Source organism: Chrysochloris asiatica, unplaced genomic scaffold (assembly GCF_000296735.1).
Source record: "Chrysochloris asiatica unplaced genomic scaffold, ChrAsi1.0 scaffold00214, whole genome shotgun sequence".
Classification (NCBI taxonomy): domain Eukaryota; kingdom Metazoa; phylum Chordata; class Mammalia; order Afrosoricida; family Chrysochloridae; genus Chrysochloris; species Chrysochloris asiatica.
This window is the reverse complement of record NW_006408732.1, coordinates 3329661-3344791: the sequence shown is the minus strand read 5'-3', so window position 1 is coordinate 3344791 and position 15131 is coordinate 3329661. Positions and strand designations below refer to the sequence as shown.

At 39.7% G+C, this 15131-nt stretch overlaps 1 pseudogene; it reads right to left on the bottom strand.

Annotated features, from left to right (window-relative positions):
* Nucleotides 1-3925: 3925 nt before the first annotated feature.
* Nucleotides 3926-7260, bottom strand: LOC102841160 (annotated as a pseudogene).
* Nucleotides 7261-15131: the final 7871 nt, after the last annotated feature.

Genomic DNA, 15131 nt, shown 5'->3' with positions numbered 1-15131 from the left:
CCAGGAAGGGCTGATGAAACGAAATATAGATGGGTCTCTTATGATGCAATGGTGAATAACTGCTATCAGGACTGATTGTGAGGGTTGGAAATCTAAAGATGGACATTTTGTAGCAAAGAGGGGAGTGATTAACTTATCAGTCTAGGAGCGGAGGACCCTGGGACCATCAATGGAGAAGAGTGAAGGGCGGAATCCTACCCAGAGAGGCAGTGAGGCCTGGGATGGAGGCAGAGAAGACAACATCAAGAGATGCTGGGGTTGGGAGCTCGAGATCAGGAGATGGAAAGGGGCTGAGGACTGTGGTTGAGGGCGGGTGCAGGCTTATAGGGTACACCCCTTGGTTAATGTGTCCCACCTAGAACCCAGGGCCCAGCCTTCATATGGGACAGTGCCCCTCCGCTCACCTGCAACAGCCCACCTCTACAGAGTCCTCATGTCAGGAGCTCTGGATTCCAGCCCAGATCTTGTCCATTAGTGACTGCGAGTTCTGAATTCACTCACAAAGCCCTGAACTACAGCCTCTTGGATGGCAATTCAACACAAAGACGTGTCTCAGGGACCAGCTCATGGAGTTAGATCAGCAAAGATATTCACTATGGCTGGTTTTATAAATCTTAATATACTCAGTTTCGGACACACACACACACACACAAATCCTAGCCAACTGACTTCAGCAACATAGCAAAAAATAAATAAGATATCATGACCAAGTGGGATTCCTACCAGGGAAGCAAAGATGGTTTAGAAAGCAACCAATGTAATCCACCACATAAATAAAGCAAAGGAAAAGAATTACATGATCGTATTAATTAATGCTGCAAAGGTGTTTGATAAAAATCCAACATCCATTCCTAAGAAAAACACTCAACAAAATAGGAATAGAAGGAAAATTCCTCAATATAATTAAAGCTCCACACAGTAAGTACTGAACTGTGAACCACATGGTCCGCAGTTTAATACTGTCATCCACTTAATGGAAAAAGATGAGACTTTCTGCTCCTGTAAAGATTAAAAACCTTAGAAATCCTATACAGGGTTTCTACAAGTCAGAACTGACTTCACAGCACTTAATAACAACATACAAATCCAACAGTCTACATTACTTTTTTTTTTATTATTACACTCACCCTCTTTATTTTGATAAATTATTATTGGTAAAAAAGAACAAAAAAAGCAAGACAGATATGGTTGGTAAAAAAGAATTAAAAAATCAAGACAGATAGGGTAAGACTTAATTTTCACTCTTCAAAAAACACAAGTTAAATTTCTGTGAACTTGTATTTCCATCTGCAGTGGAAAAAAAAGATTTGGTTTTGAAATACAACATGCAACTCAATAATACAGAAAAAATCAGACACCATATTAGATAATCTAATCCTTAGTAAAATGATTTTTTAAAACAGTGTGAAGCTGTATAGACAGGGATGGGCAACTTGGACATTGACTACCAAAAATGGGGGGCTACAAAGGCAGTAAGTGACTGGCTTACAAGCTTTTAAGAGGAAGCCTAGTTCCAGAGGGCACAGAGGAAGGTAGAATCTCCACTAAATAGTATCCAATCTGTCTGGGCGGGGCTAATGAAAGGAGATACAGATAGGTTTCTCGTGATACAATAGTGAATAATTGTTATCAGGACTGACTGTGAGGGTTGGAATTGTAAATGTGGATGTTTTGTAGTAAAAGGAGGGGAGTAAACATGGATGTTTTGCAGTCCAGGAATGGAGGTCCTTGGAACCATAAAGGGAGAAGAGTGGAGAATGGGACCCCCTACCCAGGGAAGCAGTGATGCCAGAGATGGAGGCAGAGACAATGATGTAGAGAGATGGAACAGCTGGGGACTCTAGACCCAGAGAGGGAGAGGGGCTGCGTGCTGACGACTGAGGGGCAGGCTTGCAGGGTGTACCCTTTGGTTGGTTGATGATGCATGCAGGGGATTGTAATCATGGCAATGAAACGATATATGACAGGATGAATGTAAAGCCAATGTTCTCCCATTTAAACTATCACATAATTCACAATAAACATTAAAAAAACAAAAACAGTGTGAAGTTGGTTATTAAAAAAAAAAAATGCTGGAACATTTTAATTAGAGGGACATGGCTAACATGAGCCCAACTTTTAGAGTATCTACATAGGTCTTCAAGGAGCTCTGGTAGCATAGTGGTTACAAATCGGGCTGCGATCCTTAAGGTCAGCAATTTGAAACTACCAGCCGTTCTGCGGGAGAAAGATGAGGCTTTCTGCTCCCGTAAAGACTTTGCAGCCTAGGAAACCCTGTGCAGGGTCGCTATGGGTTGAATCCGACTCGACGGCACTCAACAACAATAACAACATAGGACTTCAAAAAGTTTGTGGCAAAACAAAAGGTAATGGAATTTTTCCATGAATTTTTTGAAGCTCCTGCATGCAATTCTTTAAAGGCTTTCATCTGTCACCCCAAAACGTACTTCTCTGAAGGGAAAGCACAAGTTGGCAAAAGTCCTACACAACAGTGAGGATTGCTACAACAGCTGCATACAATATAGGCCAAGCTGTCCCATCACAGAAATGAGCTGAATAGAATGAAACGTGGAAAATCACACACAAAAATCATACTACATGAGAAAGTACAAGAGGTGAAAAAAAAAATTCCAGCAACCAAAATATTGATACTATGTCTTACAGTACTAATAATGTAAAAATGCAAAATGATACAATAAATTTGGTAAAACTGCTTTGGTTATAGAGACGTCAGTACTTTGTGTTTTAAATAAAAATACCAGAAAACATCACATTTTAGGAACTGTATGACAATTACACTCTACATACAATTATAACAGTAGGAAATAAAGAATGGTCTTCAAATGAAATGTTCAACAGTCTTATATGCTGGGTTTTTGCGGGGAGGGTTGGTCTTTCATAAATATCTTAAACATGATGATATTTATTTTTACACTTCATGTCAGTAAAGCTACATTATTTCAGTTTCAAAGAGTTCACTACTCAAACTCTGTTCTATTGATTGGATCCATTTCACATTTTAAAAATATAACTAACTGAAGTCCACAGGAACTTTCTAAATAAAAATGTTATTTAAAATTATATTTTGTGGAACTAAAGATTTTTAAAAATTCATCTATTAACTAAACAATCCAAATCTGAACAAAATGTTTTGTATGAAATAGAAATCTTAAAAAGAAATGTCCTGAACACAAATAACTGACAGAGCTCTACACAGCGATGCTTCTTCACTGCTAGTTCCCCTGCTTTCTACTGTTGGTGTTCGTAAGCAACAGTTTAGCGTTTCCAAGGAGCAGCTGGTGAACTTGAACCACTAACCTTGTGGTTCAAACTGGCCTTGCAGTCCAGCACATTAACCTGCAGTGCCACACCAGGACTCCAGCTTTCATATTAAGGCCCATTAAAATAAAACCAAAAAAATTTCAAGTTAAAAGATTTAAGCACTAATACAATTCCCTGGAACACAGCAAATTTTATCAATGGAGTTTCAAAACATTAACATTTTTATTTTTTTCGTTGTCTTGACATAGGAGAAATAGTATATTGTTAAATGATTAAAACCTGTCTTTTCATGCATAAATTTTGAAAGCTGGATCATTTTGATGTTACATATTTTAAAAAGAGAAGAAATATGGACTTGTGGGTTTTGAAAAGCCCTAGTTCAGCATTTCATAGGACGTCTAGCAACTTGAATCATTTTGATTTAATAATGTTGTTGTTAAATACTGTGGAGTCGGTTCCGACTCATAGTGACCCTGCACAGGGTTTCCGAGGCTGTAAATCTTTACGGGAGCAGAAAAGCCTCATCTTTCTCCTGCAGAACGGCTGGTAGTTTCAAACTGCTGAACTTGAGGTTAGCAGCTCTATTGCTAACCACTGCACGCTACCTAGGCTCTTGTATTATACCATTCTAAAACAAATGTCATCAAAGCTTAAACACTCGTAACATATACACATATACACAGTTATGCATCCCTACTGCAAAAGAATATTTTTTGTACATATGAAGCAAAACAAACGTTTTGACTGGCTGATGAACAGAACAGAAGAGTTTCCAATAGTGGTCAGCGGCACCTGCCCCTTGTGCAGCACTTGCCTGTTGACTCAGTAGTGCGTAGAGTTCAGTTTTCCTCATCCACTGTTCTAGTTCATGTTGGAGGTCAATAAGGCGTTCTAGTTCTGTCCCAAGTGTTTGAAGATTTTCCTTCAGTGTAATATTTTTAGTAACGTATCCTCCAAAACAGCCTGTAATTTTTGATTGATCTCCAAAGAGAGTTCCAGTGTTAATCCGCTATCGGCTGGATGAGAGGTGTATAAAGATACCATGATGCCACCCCGTTTGCTTAAATGGACTTCATTGAAGTCAGAAGCCTCTGAAGAAAGTGTGCCTGATTCTTTCCGTAAAATGTAACTGGATTATTTTCGTTTGTTTCCTAATTTCTTCTACCAGTTGTTTTCTATGGTCTTCCATAAATTTCTATCTTTTCATTTTTCCGGGCGTGTGCTTTCTGCCGCCTCACTATCCGCTCAATCAGCATGGCCTTGTCTACTTCTGGAAAGTTATCTACAGTTCCTGAAGACCCGGTATTTTCTGGAGGTCCATCTTCTACAGTGCTCGGAGCATTAAGTGACCCTGATGAACTGCAGTGACTTTCCATGCTGCTGACTTCTTTATCATAATTTCCATTTTCAACCTGATATAATTCTCTTCGAGCTTGCTGAAGTTGTTTGGTAAGATCGTTGATGCTAGAAGCATGTTTACGTCGGTGAGTTACTAATACATCTTTTAGTTCCTCTGGTAGCGTAGTGGTTACGAATCGGGCTGCGAACCTTAAACTCAGCGGTTCGAAACTACCAGCTGCTCCGTGGGAGAAAAATGAGGCTTTCTACTCCCGTAAAGATTTACACTCTCGGAAACCCTGTACAGGGTCGCTATGGGTCGGAACCGACTCCACGGCACTTAACAACAACAACAACCTGGGTGGCTCAGTGTTCTAACTTCTGTTTGCTGACACGTGAGTTCAGCTTGCAGAGCCTGGACTTCCTCTTTTCGCAGTTCTGCTTTCAACAGTCTACTTTCCAAAGTATTTGTTTGCTTCATTTGCTCACACTGGCTTTGTAACTGATTTTCACTACAGGAAAGCTTATCAAATTGTGACCGCAATGAGGTACATTCGGACTGAAGCTGCACGTTCTTACTAGTGAGACTTTCTGTGACTAGGAGGAGCTCAGATTCTCTTTTCCTACTGCCTTCGATGTCTTTTTGCAGGTCTTTAATCAGTAGCGTAGTGGTTAAGAATTGGGCTATGAACCGCAGTGTCAGCAGTTTGAGACTACCAGCTGCTCCCCGGAAGAAAGATGAGGCTTTCTGCTCCTGTAAAGATTTACAGCCTCGGAAACCCCTGTACAGGGTTGCTATGAGTCGGAACCGACTCCATGGCACATAACAACAACAACAACAATTAAAGAATTAAGACTTTCCATATCTTCCTTTAAATTTTCAATTTCTTGTTTACCTCTTTGAAACTGCTCCTGAATCTGATCTGCAACTTTCAATTTGTCCAATAAATTCTGAATTTCAGCTTTCGGGCGATTAATAATTTCGTTGTACTTTGATAATTCATCTTCTGTTCTTAATCGCTCATCTTCTAGACATTTTACCTTTGATTTCCATGTTTGCTGCTCATCCATGCCCTCCTTAAACGTCCTCGTCAGATCTTCCAGTTCTTTTATTTTGGCATGGTGCATCTCTAACTGGTTAGATTTTTCTTGCATTTGTTTTTCAAGTTCTCCTTTGGTGCCTCTGAGCTTGGCATCAAGCTCATTTGATTTAATTTCCCCTGACTCCTGATATGTCTTTATCATGTCTTGACAGTTTTGGGTTTTTTTTCTGTATCTGTTCTGCTTATTCCTTTGCTTGGGTTAACTTTGTTGTTGTTTTTCTGAGTTTATCTTCGGTTTCCTTGTGTGAATCCATTTCAGCTTTTAATATGCTTTGTGCCCATTTTACTTTAGTGATGTGAGAGTTGACATCTTCTTTTAATTTGTCTACTTCTGTGGTGAGCCTAGCTGATTTGCCTTCCTTTGCTTCAAACAGCTGGTGCAACCTTCCTTTCTCCTGACAAAGTTGTTTAATTTTGTTAGTGTTTTTCTCAAACTCCTTATTTGCATCTCTCAGTTTTCTCTCCAGCATCTCTCTCTCTCCTTGTGAAGGTCTAAGGCTTGCTTCTCCCCTCTCTCACATACTTCATCACCATCGCTTCTTTCTCCTGGAGTGCCTCTTCACATTTTCTGTTGACCTGTTCCACCTGATGGGCCATCTCCCTTTGCAATTGCTGAATTGCCTTTTTAGCTGTAATATTTTGAGACACTAATTTATCTTTGGAAACTTTGACTTCTTTATTAAGTTCTTCTAGTTTTGATTCCAAACTGTTTAATTGTGCTCATATGCTGTTTCTCTGTTTCTGTTCTTTTCTTTAGTTCTTCTCTTAAATTTTCTTTTTCTGAGCAAATATCTAAAATGAACTCTTGATATCTCTTATTTTCTTTAATTAATTTCTCTATGGTATGCTCCTGCTACAAATACTTATTGTGGACACATTTTTCAAACATAACTAACGTGTGCTCCCCCTTTTTCATTCCATTTGGTACTCGGTGTTCATCTGCAAAGTCTGTAGATAAGAGCTCAGATTTGATTTCTTCTTCGAGCTCAGATTCGATTTCTCAGATTTTATTTCATCAGGACACTGAAACATTATTTTTGAAATAAGTTTCTTGGTACAGTGTGTGTCATAGGGACTTTCTGAATAAGTCTTTTGATTAGCTGCTTCTGTAAATGTAGATGACTTTAATTCTGCCAATATTTCAGTTACTATCTGCTTGGTGTCATTTGTTTTCAAAACTTGCTTTGTAGAATCTCTACCAGGAAAATTAGCTATTTGTTCTGAATTTTCTGTGCATATGTCTGTTTTAGCTCAAGAATCCTCCCCTCCACCATGATCTGAGACAGCATTTTCTTGTGCTTCAGTTTGGTGACTGTGTTCATTAGGTTGACAAAGTCGTACTGAAGCTTTGTGGTGACAATGGTTTGGACTCATTTTCTAAGCTGTTGCTTCCATCACCAGAAAATGAGCTGCAGGAGTCTATGGGTGCTTTTTCTACCTTTTCATCAGTGGAAGTGGAGGCTATGTGCCCTGTCTCTGACATGTTGACTGGAACCAGTTCACTCAGCATTTCTTCAGATCTGTTCCTGATCTTCCTTTTACAGCCCACTTCTCCCAGCCTTCCGCTGCACCCTAACGAGGCTTCAAGAGCTCTGGCTCAGGGGCCAACTTCTCCATAGCAGAGGCCTACAGACTGGGTGTTGGAGGATGAGGCCACGTGCAGGGAACAGGGCCAGAGACCCTCTGCAGCAGAGGGACTCCCCGCCCCCTAGGCTCCCCGCAGAGCTGACACATCAGCCTCAACATTACTCTCAATGGAGAGAAACTGAAAGCTTTCCCTTTGCAAACAGAAACCATACAAAGATGAACGTTATCACCGCTTCTATTCAGTATTGTGTCAGAAGCCTTAGCCAGAGCTGTAAGGCAAGAAAGGGGAATTAAAGGTATCCAAGTTGGCAAAGGAGCTCTGTTAGCATAATGGTTACGAATCAGGCTGCTAATCTCATGGTCAGCAGTTCGAAACTACCAGCTGTTCTGCAGGAGAAAGATGAGGCTTCCAGCTCCTGTAAAGATTTACAGCCTCAAAAACCCTGTACAGGGTCGCTATGATTCAGAACCGACTCCGGGGCACATAACAACAACAACAAATTGGCAAAGAAGAATTAAAACTCACTCTCTTCGCAGATATGATCCTATACATAGCAAACACCAAAGACTCAACAAGATAATTATTGGAACTCATTGAAAGATTCAGCAAAGTCTCAGGGTATCACATTAATGTACAAATTCAGTTGGATTCCTCTACATTAAGAAAGAGAGCTCTGAAAAGGAAATCAGGAAAATAATACCACTTACAATATCCAAAAGATGAAATACTTAGGAATAAATCTAGCAAAAGAAACAAAACACTTATACAAAGAAAACTGCAAAACACTACTATAAGAAACCACAAGAGACTTACAAAAATGGAAGAATATACCATGCTCATGGATAAAAAGACAACCTTGTGAAAATATCAACAGGTTATCAACCCAAAATATAGATATAATGCAATCCCAATCTAGATTCTAAGTCCACTTTTAAAGAGATGGGAAAACTGATCTCAAATATGTAAAGGAAAGAATCCTTGGATAAGCAAAGCATTAAGAAGAAGAATGAAGTTGGAGCCTTCTCACTTCCTCATCTGAAAATCTACTACATAGCCATAGTGGTCAAAACAGCTTGGTATTGGTACATTGATAGATAAATAGATCAATGAAACAGAATTGGGAACCTAGAAGGAAATCCATCCACATACAGTCATTTGATCTTTGACAAAGGACCAAAACACATTAAATGGGGAAGAGATAGTCTTTTCAACACATGGTGCTGGCAAAACTTGAAATCCATTTGTAGAAAAATGAAACAGGTCCATATCTCACACCATATACAAAAACAAACTCAAAGTGGATCAAAGACCTAAATATCAGAATTGTAAAGATCACCAATGAGAAAATAGGGATTAATCGAGGGGCTCTAATACATGGTATGTAAATACACCGTTAAACATGACTAAAAACACACAAATAGTGGAAGATAAAATAGATGTATGATTGAACCTTCTAAAAATTAGACCCTTATGTACAACAAGCCACCACTCATCTGTCAGTTTGTTGTACTGTGGTGGCTTGTGAGTTACTGTGATTCTGGCAGTGTTTTGTTCTTTGTGTATAGGGTCACTATGAGTCGGTACCGACTCAATGGCAGCTAACAACAACAACAACATGTACAACAAGAGATTTCACCAAAACAGTAAAAGGGGAGCCCACAGACTCGGAAAAAAGTTTTTGTAATGACATATCAGATAAGGACTAATCTCTACAATTTATAGAATACTACAACATTTGTACTAGAAAAAGACAAACAACCCAAATAGAAAATGGACAGAGGACCTGAACAGATATATCACCCCAGTATTAATAACAACATTCAAACAAAACAGAAAACAATAAATGCTGGTGAGGGTGTAGAGAGACTGGGATCCTTCTATATTTATAGTGGGATGGCAAAATGGTGCAACCACTGTGGGAAATGGCATGGTGCTTCCTCAGAAAGTTGGAAATAGAGACATCATAGGATTCAGCAATCCCTTTAGTTGGTGTATGAGCCAGGACATGAGTAGATATATGCACACTGATGTCCATTGCAGTAGTCACAACAATAGAAAGATGGAGATAAACAAACTTTAATACACAATAGAATTCTATGAAACACTGAAGAATAATAATGAATCTGTGAAACACCTCATAACATGGATTAACCTGGAGGACATTATAGTAGTGAAATTGTTATTATTTGGTGCGGTTGAGTTGGTTCTAACTCATAGTGACCTTATGCACAGCAGAACAAAACACTGCGTGGTTCTTTGTCAATCTCACAATCATTGCTATGCTTGAGCCCATTGCTGCTGCCACTGTGTCAGTCCATCTCATTGGGGTCTTCCTCTTTTTCCATGCCCTCCTTAAATGCCCTCTTCAGATCTTCCAGTTCCTTTATTTTGGCATGGTGCATCCTCTTTTTCACTGACCTATAATCTGCTGCACAAGACCTTTTTAAAGTGTTGAGCAAAGATGTCAGCTTGAGGACTAAGGTACCCGACCCAAGCCATGGTATTTTCAATAACCTCATATGCATGTGAAAGCTGGACAGTGAAGAAGGAAGAGCGTAGAAGAATTGATGCTTTTGAGTTACGGTGTTGGAGAAAAATATTGAAAGTGCCATGGGCTGCCAAAAGAACAAACATCCGTTTTGGAAGTGCAGTCAGAGTGCTCCTTGGAGGCCAAGATGGCCAAACTTAATCTCTCATACTTTAGACATATTGTCAGGAGGGACCAGTCGCTGGAGAAGGATATCATGTTTGGTAAGGTGGTGGGTCAGAGAAAAATAGGAAGGCCCCCCAGCACGATGGATTGGCAAAGTGGCAACATCAATGGGTCAAGTATGGCAACAATTGTGAGGTTGGCCCAGGATCGGGCAGTGTTTCATTCTGTTGTGCACAGGGTCGCAATGAGTCGGTACCAACCTGATGGCACCTAACAACAACAACAATACTTTACCAAACATGATGTCCTTCTCCAGGGACTGGTCCCTCCTGATAATATATCTGAAGTAGGAGAAACAAAGTCTGACTATCCTGGCTTCTAAGGAGTTTTCTGGCTCTACTTCTTCCAACACAGATTTGTGTGTTCCCTGGTAATTTTAATATTCTCCTCCAACACCATAACACAAATACATCAATTCTTCTAGAGTCTTCCTTATTCACTGTTCAGTTTTCACATGCATATGAGGCTATTGAAAATACCAAGGCTTGGGTCAGACACACTGACATTTTTGCTCTTGAACATTTAAAAGAGGTCTTGTGCAGCAGATGAGTGTTGATGGTTGATTGAAGCAAAATGAAGTCTTTGACAATTTCAATCTTTTCTCCATTTATCTTGATGTTACTTATTGGTCCAGTGGTGAGGATTTTTGTTTTCTTTACATTAAGGTGCAGCCTATACTGTGGTCTGTGATCTTCATCAGAACGTATTTTATGTACTCTTCACTTTCAACAAGTCATGTTGTATCATCTGCATATCACAGGTTATTAATGAGTCTTCCATCAATCCTGATACCACATTCTTCTTCATTTAATCCAGCTTTTCTGATTATGTGCTCAGTAATACAGACTGAGTTAAGTATGATGAAAGAATGCATCTCTGGCACACACCTTTCCTCATTTTAAACCATTCAGTGCTCTCTTGCTCTGTTCAAATGACTGCCTCTTGGTCTATGTATAGGTTCCTCATGAGCACAGTTAAGTGTTTCCGAATATTCATATTTAAATGTTGTTCATAGCTTGTCATGATCCACACAGTTGCAAGCCTTTGTGTGGTCAATAAAGCACATGTAAGTATCTTTTTGGTGTTCTCTGCTCTCAGTCAAGATCTATCTGATGCCAGTACTGAAATCCCTCATTCCATGTTTTTGTCTGAATCTGCCTTGAACCTCTGGCAATTCCCAGTCAATGCACTTTTTGCAGCCATTTTACAATTACCTTCAGCAAAATTTTACTTGCATGTGATATTAATGATATTGCATAATGATTTCTGATTTCTGTTGGGTCACCTCTCTTTGTAATGGGCACAAATATGAATCTCTTCTTATAAGTGAAATTAGTCACTCACAAAAGGATAAATATTTATGAGGCCACTATTATAAAGACTCATGGAAGGATTCCATGTTAAAAGAAATATTCTTGAATAGTTGTCAGGGATGGGAGGAAAAGGAGAGTGATTTACTGGATAGAGGGTAGACAAGTGTTAGCTCAGGTGACAGGGAAGGCAATATGCAAGAAGAGGGAGACTGGCAAAAGAATGATGAAGACAGGTGAAGACACAGGGGGTAGACAGGGACTAAAGGGGATAGAGTGTTATATACACAACCCTGAATGACAGTGTTCTGAGGGTAGATATGTGGACAATACACAGGTTAACTGGGTATGGGAGGGAGAATGGGAGCATACTGACAAATAGATAAGGGTTTCAAAGAGAATATTTATACATATGTATTTACCTCTGCTGCAAACACACCTATGAATGCGGTAGGGTACACAGTGGACCAAGTGTTGAAAACTTCTGAAATATTATCAAAAATCTTAAGGCAATGAGTTTCTGGGCTGGGGACTCAGGACCATAGTCTCAGGTGACACCATGGTCAATTGGCATACCATAGTCCACAAAGACAATGTTCTGCATCCTTCTTTGGTCAGAAGTGAGTGGCATCTTAAAAGCTCATGAGGAGCCATCTAAGGTCCAACTATTGGTATTTCCATGTGTGGAAGAAAGAACAGCAATTAAATCTGAATTGCTGGGGACTAAGTAGTTCAGTGGACCAATGGAGCAGGTTAACATCAGTCACCATGACTCTGAGACCAGAACTAGATGGTGCCTGAAAACCACTACCAATGTGCCTGAAAGGGATTCTATGGCCCTCAACTACCCTTCATGTCTAGAATGGAACTTAACCGTGTGGCCAGGCAGTAGTTAGGTATATAGTAGTGACAACAACACTAGTAAGGTATGCTCACCATGGCATGGCCAATCACTCAGGATCAAAAGGACATTTACCTAAGGACAAAGTTGAGAAGGGATAAGAAGGGGGGAGGAGGTAGAATGCAAACAGGAACCACAGGGAGGAAGCGGGATAACTGTTGTTCTGTGGAGGGGATTGCAATCATTGACATAAAACAAAGTGTATGATTTGTTGAATGTAAAACTGATGATCTTCTCTATAAATCTATACTCAAATCACTATAAAAGTTTAAAAACCTGGGAACATTTAAAAATAAAATAAAATAGAGACAATAATAGACATATCTTATAGATATATTTTCATAATTCAATGAATACATCTAAAAGGTGTTCAACACTGTGCGTAGCACATGTTAACAACTTAATCAATGTTATTGCTGCTGTTAGGTATCCTCAAGTCAGCCCCCAACTCATGGGAAGTCCACACACAATGGAACAAAATACTGCCTGGTACTGTACCATCCCTATGATCAGTTGGCAATTAAGTTGTCATGATTCACAGGGAGTCAAACCGCTCCTGCACAGAAGTGAGAATTCTACCACTGAATCACCAATACCTCATCAATAGACATGTTTGTTGTTAAGTGTTGTTGAATCGAGTCCGATTCATAATGGTTCTGTATAGCGTTTCTGAGGAGTGGTCGGTGAGTTTGAACCACTGATCTTGAGGTCCAAACTGACTTTGGGGTCCAGTGCTTATCCTATGGTGCCACACCAGGACTCCCAATATATGTTAGCTCATATAATAACATCATTTTTTACAGTGTATTATTTAAGGTCATGTTTTTTATTGCCTCCAATTTCCACAAGGTGGCAGATTGAGTTCAAAGTTGACCGGGTGGCTTTCAGTCCTAGTGACATAACCTACTTTACTAGCTTCAGAATAGCTGATCCAAATATATACCATTCAGAAACATCTTCATTATATTGTATATCATCTGTCATGCTCCAGGCGTCTTATTGTTGCTGTAAAATCCTACTTAATGGAACATGAAGATCATTTAATTTAATCATCTCATTTTTCAGCATTCCAGGGACCATCTGCATTTACATGAAATGGATATTAACTCTGCCATGGATCACCAATCTAAGTGAGTTCACTCAAGTCATCTTGTTGTGCACTAAACTTAATCCCTGAAGACTGTGAAGAAGGAGAAAATTAGCAAACTAGAAAGAGTCCTGGGCTCTGTGATTGGTGGAATGCAGAAGGCAGGAGAATTTTATGCCTGGTTCTAATGTGATAGAATGTTAGGGCTCTAAGTTAGGTGCTCCAATAATGGCAAATAAAGACACTGAATAGGAAAATCTCTAGCCTATTGGTAAGGGAGGTAGAGGAAACATTTTTTTTTAAATGTAATTTGTATTTTTCTTTTATGCATCCTTCTTCCTTGTCTGTTTTGCCAATTTCATGGCATTTTGATAGCCTCCCATTTCTACAATTTTAGTTTGTCTTTAAAGTACTGGTTTTGTGTCATTTTTGGTATCCCTTTATTCTTTCTATAAACTATCTAGTTGTAAACAGTCACTGTTGAATCAATCCTGACTCTTGATGACCCCACGTGTCTCATAGTAGAACTGTGTGCCATAGGATTTCAATGGCTGCTGTTTTGGAAGTAGATCAACAGGTCTTTCTCGCAAGATGCTTCTGGGTGGATTTGAACATCTGACCTTTCAGTTTACAGCTAAGATTGCTAACTCTTTTACCACCCAGGAACTAAGTCAGCATTAGTTTAGGTAATTCGCTGTTGTTGTTAAGTGCCATCGAGTCAGTTCCGACCCATAGTGACCCTGGATAGGGTTTCCGAGGAGCAGCTTGTGAGCTTGAAATGCCAACCTTGCTAGATTAGTTTAATTAACTAAATTCAAACCTTGACTCTACTACTTATGCCATTGCGAATAGCAGTTAAGTATATGGAGTCCTGGTGTGGTATGACAGGTTAAGCACTGGACCACAAATTCGGTTTGAACTGCAAGACCAGTGGTTCAAACCCACCAGTCATTTCTTGGACAGCACTTAACAACAACAAATGCCTTCTGCAGTCCACCAATGACAAATACTGTGTTTATACCTCAATTCTTTAGCTGACAAGAAGAATATCTATCTTAAGCAATTGTGAGGATTAAATGAAATACAGCATGTGAAAAGTTTAATATAATAAACCTTAATTACTGGTAATTGCATTAGTATAGCTTTGCATAAGGAATGGCCTAGTGATGACATGGTATGTTCCCAATAAGCAGTTGTAGTTATCAAGTGTCATCAAGTCAGTCTGACTCATAGCAACGCTGTATAGGGTTCTGACACTGTACAACTTTGTGGGAACAGAAAACCTCATCTTTCACCTGAGGAGCAGCTGGTGGGCTTGATTGTTTTTGCAAACCAGTGCTTATCCTACAAAGCTACCACACTCTTTGTAGATAAATTATTTTAGTATTCAAAGGTAATGGCGGTTGTAGAAACCTTGCTTTCCATGGGAGAGACCTAGGTTCAATTCCTATCCCTAGCACCTCAGGCAGTCCCCTCCCCCCGACCCCATCTGTCACTCACTGGTGGCTTACTTGTTACTATGATGCTGAACAGGCTTCAGCAGAGCTTCCAGACCAAGACAGACAAGGATGAAAGTCCTGGCAATCTACTTCTGAAAATCAGTTACAGAAAACCCTATAGATTCAAATGGTCTGATTATGGAAGGCACAGGACTGGGCAGTGCGTTGTTCTATCTTTCATGGGTTTGCCATGACTTGTAGGCTGACTCAGTAGCAGCTAACAACAACAATTTTAATTTTGAGCAGTGATAGTAACTCTAAGACTGGGCTTGTAAGTGCCGTGAAGTTGGTTACGACTCATAGCAACCCT